The 7,061-nt window shown below is 34.8% G+C and overlaps 1 long non-coding RNA gene across 1 annotated transcript; it reads right to left on the bottom strand.

Moving 5' to 3' along the window:
• Window positions 1-210: 210 nt before the first annotated feature.
• Window positions 211-6,841, bottom strand: LOC310898365. Its single transcript, XR_014583238.1, has 3 exons — window positions 4,182-6,841; window positions 2,179-2,212; window positions 211-2,059 (listed from the first exon to the last, which is right to left on the bottom strand). It is a non-coding gene; the product is annotated as an uncharacterized lncRNA (long non-coding RNA).
• Between the last annotated feature and the right edge of the window lie 220 nt (window positions 6,842-7,061).

The raw sequence follows: 7,061 nt of genomic DNA, 5'->3' as shown, positions 1-7,061 counted from the left end.
TTGGTTCTGTATTTTCTTCACATACATATATATATTTCTTTTTCCTACCAAAACCTCATATAAATTTTAAATATCTTTTATTTTCTTGAAATTCTGAAATTTTAATTTATTTCAATTATCTAAACAAGTTATGCGCATTAAACTGCTTGTATAACAAGCTAGTAATTAAAACAGAACATTTTGAGAGATTTTATATATAGTACCGATTTCTGAATGAGGAAGAGAACAAATCTATGGGCTATAAAATGCAATGGTAAAAGATCAATCATTAATATGTTTTCTGAACAATAAATTCAAAGATTAGCGAACGGGAAACATGTACATTGTAAATACCATGCTTGCAATACATTATTAAGACATGGAATAATGACTCACTTCAGTTAGAAGAAACTGACCTGCAGTAATTAAATTCAAGGTATTGTAAGTTTATGTTTTAAGCGTAGAAGTTCCGAAATTCCATCTCAATATAATGTTTTCAGGAAAAATAACTACACCAAATAAAGCCTTCCCATTCTCTCCGTATGTAGTACAATATTTACATTTAAAGTCTTTAAGATATGTGCATTTGTGCATGTCAAGTTGTTACTTCTGATCTTTTAAACCAGGTGACACTAGGACAAATAAGACTTCTATTATAGCTGATAAGCTGTAGTTAGCAGACTTCTATGTGTCCAAGTTTTAAGGAACTCGGTAAAGTGTGGTATGATATCAGAGCTTTGAAGTTACAAATATCAAAACAGCTAGACAGTTAGATAAACTTAATACAGAATGTGACTACAGTGGGCTAAGAAATATAGAAATGAACAAAATGAAAAATAATAAATGGATCATAAACAAGAAAAAACATTCCAACATCCAGCAGAATTCACAAGAGATTAAGAATTCCACTTTTGTGTTAAGGTAGTATGAAATTTATTAGGAAAGATTCCAACCAAGACTTTTCTTGCCCATCTACCCTACTGCTCATATAATGTAAGATAATATTTTTGTTGCAGGGTTCAACCCCACCGGTATTTAGCAAAGACATTGAATAGTGTAGAAAGTACTATTTGTTTTTAATTATTTCCAAGTCTGAAATAAAGATATCAATCTAGTTCCTGTGGAACTAGGTTGCTGAGAAAATAAAAAGCAAATCCTGATAATTTCTCACTAAAATTATGGTCTTCAGCAACAGGGAAAAACATTTGCTAACATCTCACTGCACCATAACTGATGAATGCACATCATACACAGCCCTCTCAGAGACCCATCCTACTTTTTCCATTTCAGCAGAGGAAGGATCTGTAACATATATGCATTGGCTATAAACCATGAAATTATACTGGAAGGAGCATGGAGAAAACTTCTCTTTTTCTCTACGTCTCATCCACTTTTTTTTTTTTTTTTTTTTTAATGATAGCAAGCAGTTTACATCAAAGGTTTATATTCCTGATGGGACATTTCAGTATATCTGCTGGGATCTCCTGGGAAACTGTCCTTAAGGGCATAGGAACAGAACAGAGCTGGCAGCTCTTTAAGGACACCCTTCTGAGAGTGCAAGAGCTCTCCATCCCCCAGCAGAAGAAATCAAGCAGAGGAGGTGGGCAACTGGCATGTCTGAGCAAGGATCTGCAGTTTAAACCGAGGGAAAAGAGGGAAATGTACAGGAAGTGGAAGCAGGGTTGTGTAGCCTAGGAGGAATGTGGTGGTGTTGTCCAGATGTGTAGAGACAGGATCAGGAAAGCCAAGGCACAGATGGAGCTGAACTTGGCAAGGGATGTGAAGAATAACAAGAAGGGATTCTACAGATACATAGGCAGGAGGAGACAGGCCAAGGAGAGTGTACCCCCTCTGATAAATGAGACGGGAGAACTGGCTTCCTCAGACATGGAAAAAGCTGAGGTACTCAATAAGTGCTTTGCCTCAGTCTTCACTGGTGGTCAAGTTTCCTATGTCTGTCAGGATCCTGAACCTCAAGGACAGGGTGAGAGGAGTGGATTCCATCCCACTGTGACAGTGGAACAAGTCTGGGACCGCCTAATGAAATTGGATGTGGTTGCCGAGCCGCTCTCCATCATATCTGAAAAAAACATGGTTGTCAGGTGAAGTCCCCGGTGACCGGACAAAGGGAAACATTATTCCCATTTTTAAGAAAAGGAGAAAGAAAGACCTGGGGAACTACAGGCCAGTGAGCCTCACCTCTGTGCCTGGGAAGATCATGGAGCAGACCCTTCTGGAAGACATGTTAAGGCATGCATGAGATAAAGAGCTGTCAGCTTTTATTTATTTATTTATTTTATCAAGTCCATTTTCATATAATTTTGTATTCACTTTCCAGGTCTTTAAAATAAGGAGAAATGTAATTGCTTGCTGGATCAGCAATTGTAAAATCCATGTTCCACAGAATTTCCAGAAGAAATATTTCATGTAAAGAAGAGGTTTTTATTAGCTATGTAGGACTGGACAGAACATACAAAACCAACCAACTTACCAAACAATAAACCCCACCCACCTGACATAACTGGCAAGATAGTTAACTGAAATGCTGCAAAGGCATTTCCATTTTCATGTTGTCACTACTGTAAGTATTATTTCAACTTATTATTCTCTTGTTATTATTGTTTTGTAAGTCCTGGATGTATTGAAGCTTTCTTTGCAAATGTATTGCATTTTCTTAGGAACATATTTATAAAATAAAACTGCATAAGGGTAACATTAAAAACTTGAAGTATCAGTCAACTTAAACAGCTTTTCCTCTTCCTCCTCCCTCTCCATGTTTATAAATTAAAAAGAGAATTTTTAATTTTTTTTATTTTGTCACTGCTAAAATAAAATATATTTTCAAAGTTTATACAGTTTGTTTGCAGATTTTTTCCTGCAAAATATACTTAAAAAAAAGTTTTGTTTTTTTTTTTTCAGTATTTGATTAATGCTAACTTAAGTAATTGCAGAATTTGTCTTGTAGTTTATGATAGTAACATTATCAGATCTTTTAAGTGTTAGACCTTAGCAGATGTTTCAGTAAATTGTGTTCAAAATTAAGACCTATTTATGTAAAAGAAAAAATGCTTTTCAAAGTTATAGCAATACAACATAAAGATTCTAAACAAGCTAACAATTATTATTGTTATGCAATTATTATATTAATAGTTATGATATTTTAACTGAGATTCCACATTTCCCATTAAATGTGCTGTTGAGTACTTTGCAAACATTAATTGTATAAGTTTGATTCTGCAAAATCAGGTTTTTTTTGGTTATCTGTTCCTCTCCTGGCACATCCTTATTGTTGAATATCTCCTTGGTCCAAAGATTTTATGTCCTGTGAGAGTTTAGAAATGTGTTTAACAAAAAATCGTCCAATTAGTTGTATATCTGCTGGTTTACAAACATCGTGAGCCATTGCATGATTTTTTTTTGAAGCTGTCCATACAATAAAACCTTATTGGATACTATGTATCTAAATTATTTCACTTTCCAAACCAGTAAAATAAAACTGACAGAATATATTTTGTGAGGTCTAGGATTCTAAATGTTATTTAATTACTTCTAAGAACACTCCTTCCTTGGTATCTTTAATTTTACACTCAATGTTTAACTATATACAGTATATTTTATTCTAGTTCTGAAATAACTGTGGCAAATAATGTTTTATTATGCAAACTGCTACAGTAACATTTTGGAAAATATTTTATTGCAGTTGTCAGAGAATAAGGTTTTCACTCATCCCTGTTTTGCACCATGGTTTAATTTCCCCTATTATCAGCCACATGCACTCGTTGCCATACTCCTCTATGAAGTTGCCACTAACCTGTTTCTTTGGTTACTTGAATTAAAGTATAGGGGCTTTGGCTCATGAGGATGCTTGGATGCCTTAACTTTTCTTTCCACAGAGGACAAAACAGTCCTTTATCTGACTCTCTGCCTATCCTTATTGCCTGCAACACTGCATGTGTACATGAAAGATCCATTACATTACAGGACCATAGAGTATATCACTCCATACTCCTGTCATCTAGTCCAGCTTCAGATCTTTAGGTATGAGCATAATTCCCCCGCATCTCCTTTGAACTCACAACACAAATCTTTATCACTCAATGATAATGATATTCCTATGCCATTGCTAATCTCTGCCAAACACAAAGCTGTCTCCATCTCCATTCCCTACCCCAAAAGTCCACAGTTGCCATCTGGATGCTTACCTTAACCAAGCAGTCCAAGTGCCTGGAGTTTGGCAGGCAGGGCTGTCAAGTAATTCTCACAAATTTCTTTTTTGAGCTGTTTTATCTGAATAAGGGAGGATAAGAAAATTCTGCATCTGCTATCCCAGTGGCACAGTCATAGAATAATAGAATCATAGAATGGTTTGGGTTGGAAAGGACTTAAAGATCCTCTAGTTCCAACCCCCCTGTCAGTCTTTTGTCCCAGCTTCATATGGGCTGTGTCCTAAATTACCTTAGATAATTATTTCATCCATAATTATTTCTTCTCCAAAGGGTAAAGGAACACTGCTGTACAGCAATACAAACTGCTTATGTCATGCTTGCCTTATGAATAAAGAAAGGCAAACTTAATTAGTTCTAAGGCCAAAAGAAACCATTATGAGGATTTAGCCTGACTCTCTTTAACATTGAAGTTAAAATTTACACGATAGTTCACTCATTAAGCTAACAACTTTATTATTCATATGGCAAACCAAACCCAGTGACAAAACAAAACCAAAAAATAAAAATAAAAAATGTATCTTGCTTTGAGAGGCACAATACTAAAAAAAAAAAGAAAAAAAGCTTTGTATTTAAAACAACAGCTTGTCCCTTTCCACAGGAGCAACTAGTAAACATAGAGGTCAAACAATAATCAAGCAGGAAAGTCAAACAAAATAAAATAATCATATATACATGACAAGGAACATGGGAGAATTAAAAAAAAAAAAAAGAGAAATTATGGAAGAAGAAAGAATAAAATGAGACCAATAGTCTATAGGAATATCTCAAGATTCATGAAAACATGCTTAAAGCATTAAAGAATTCTTAGTCAACTTTTTCAGAACTCATTGATATTATTTTTAAGATTTTCATGATTTAAAATAACAATAACTCCTTAATTTAATGGCTAAAATGACCCCCAATTAATCCTGAAATAAAAGTGTTTACACTACAAACTTATCACTTCATAGCTTATTTAGAAATATTTAGCATCTATTTTATTTTATTTTATTATTTTCAGAAAGATGAGTAATTTTATCTTTCAGATCTAGTAACATATTTATATAACTGTTAGGATTTCTTCAAGTCCCAACTTGGAGAAGATTAATTTATTGTCAGTTAACATCAGTGTAGAATAGTCAGAAATAATAATGAAAAATAAAAAATAAAACAGAAAATCAAGAATAAACACAACTTCCCCCCATCTCTCCCTCTTTGCAGGCTCTTCTTCACTCCCGACTCTTCTACCTAGTCCCCCATCCCAAGCAGTGCAGGGGAATGTGGAATGGGGTTACAGTCAGCCTATGATGTTGTCTCTGCTGCTGCTTCCCCCTCATTCTGTTACCTTCTCCAGCATGGTTCTTCCCAAAGGATGTAGTCCTTCATGAACTGCTCCAATATGGATCCTTCTCATGGGCTACAGTTCTTCAAGGACTACTCCAGCATGGGTCCATACCATACAGTGCAGTCCTTCAGGAATGTACTGCTCCAGCATGGGTTCCCCCCAGGCCACAACTGCCAGACAACCTGCACCGTCATGGTCTCCTCTCCACCAGCTGCAACTTTCTTCAGGCTGTACCCACCTGCTCTGCTATGCATCTGCATCATCATGGTCTTCCAGGGACAACAACCTGCTTCACCTCTCACATCTTCTGTGAAGCATTCTTTACCCTTTTTAAATATATTGTCACAGAGTTGCCACTAGCATCATTGATGGGTTCAGCTTTCGCCAGTGGTGTGTCCATTTTGGAGTTATCTGGAACTGTCTGCATCAGACATGGGGAAAGCTCCTGGGCTCCCTGAGCCACATCTTCAGCTTCCTTGCTACCAAAACCTTGCCACATGAACACAATACAGCTGTTTTCTGTTTTTGTAATTATATCATAATATTAACCAGTATTGTGGTTTAACTTCAGAAGACAGCTGAGCCCCACTTGCTTACTCCCTTCAAGCACAATTGGGAATCAGAAAGGTAAAAGTGAAAAAAATCATAGGTTGAGATAAAAATTTTAATAGGTAAAACAAAATAAGGATTTAATTCACTGTTTCCCATTGGTGGGCAGATGTCCCCATTTCCAGGAAAGCAGGAATTAATCATACATTGTAGTTACTTGGGAAGACTCTCCCTGCCTCTTCCTTTTCACCCAGCCTTTATTACTGAGTACATCATATCGTACAGAATATTCCTTTGCTGTATTATCAACAGTGCTTTAATTACAAATCCAAAATGTAGCACATTAAAACCTATTATGAAGAAAATTTGATCTATCCCAGCCAATTATTCAATATAAATGATAACGATACTATAATAATAATAACAGAATATCTGTTATTAAAAATTACAGTTCAGAAACCCTTATCAGAAGAAAAAAAAAACATTCCTAGGATACTATTCTAAAGTTTTGTAAGGTCATAATTTACATTTCTTCTTGTATATATATATATATATATCTTCTTCAACATATATATGCCTTCTTTTTTGGAGTGAAATAGCATTATTGTTTTTTTCTTGATGAACTCCCTCTCACTGGTAAGAAATCTAAAATATTAGCCTTTCTAGAACATTCATGACACTGAAGCTAAACAAATTAAAATAATGAAAAGAAATAACCATCCATTTTATTACCTTTTTTTCTGGAAAATTTTCAATGCTACGATAAAACTCTTAAAGCTTCTTTTATTTCATTACTATTTAATTGATTTTTTTTAAGTGTCTTCTTTTAAGGTATGTTAACATTTGAGAATGATTCCTTTAAAAAAAAATAAAAGTTATTTGAGAGTGAAGTAGAAACATTACTGACAATTTTCTTCTCTGATATTCTGCATTTTTTAATCAGTGGATTAGAATTCAACAGTTGATCTAATGGAAATGTATAC

Source organism: Anser anser, assembly GCF_964211835.1.
Source record: "Anser anser genome assembly, chromosome: 4".
NCBI lineage: Eukaryota > Metazoa > Chordata > Aves > Anseriformes > Anatidae > Anser > Anser anser.
This window is presented reverse-complemented; position numbering and strand designations above follow the sequence as displayed.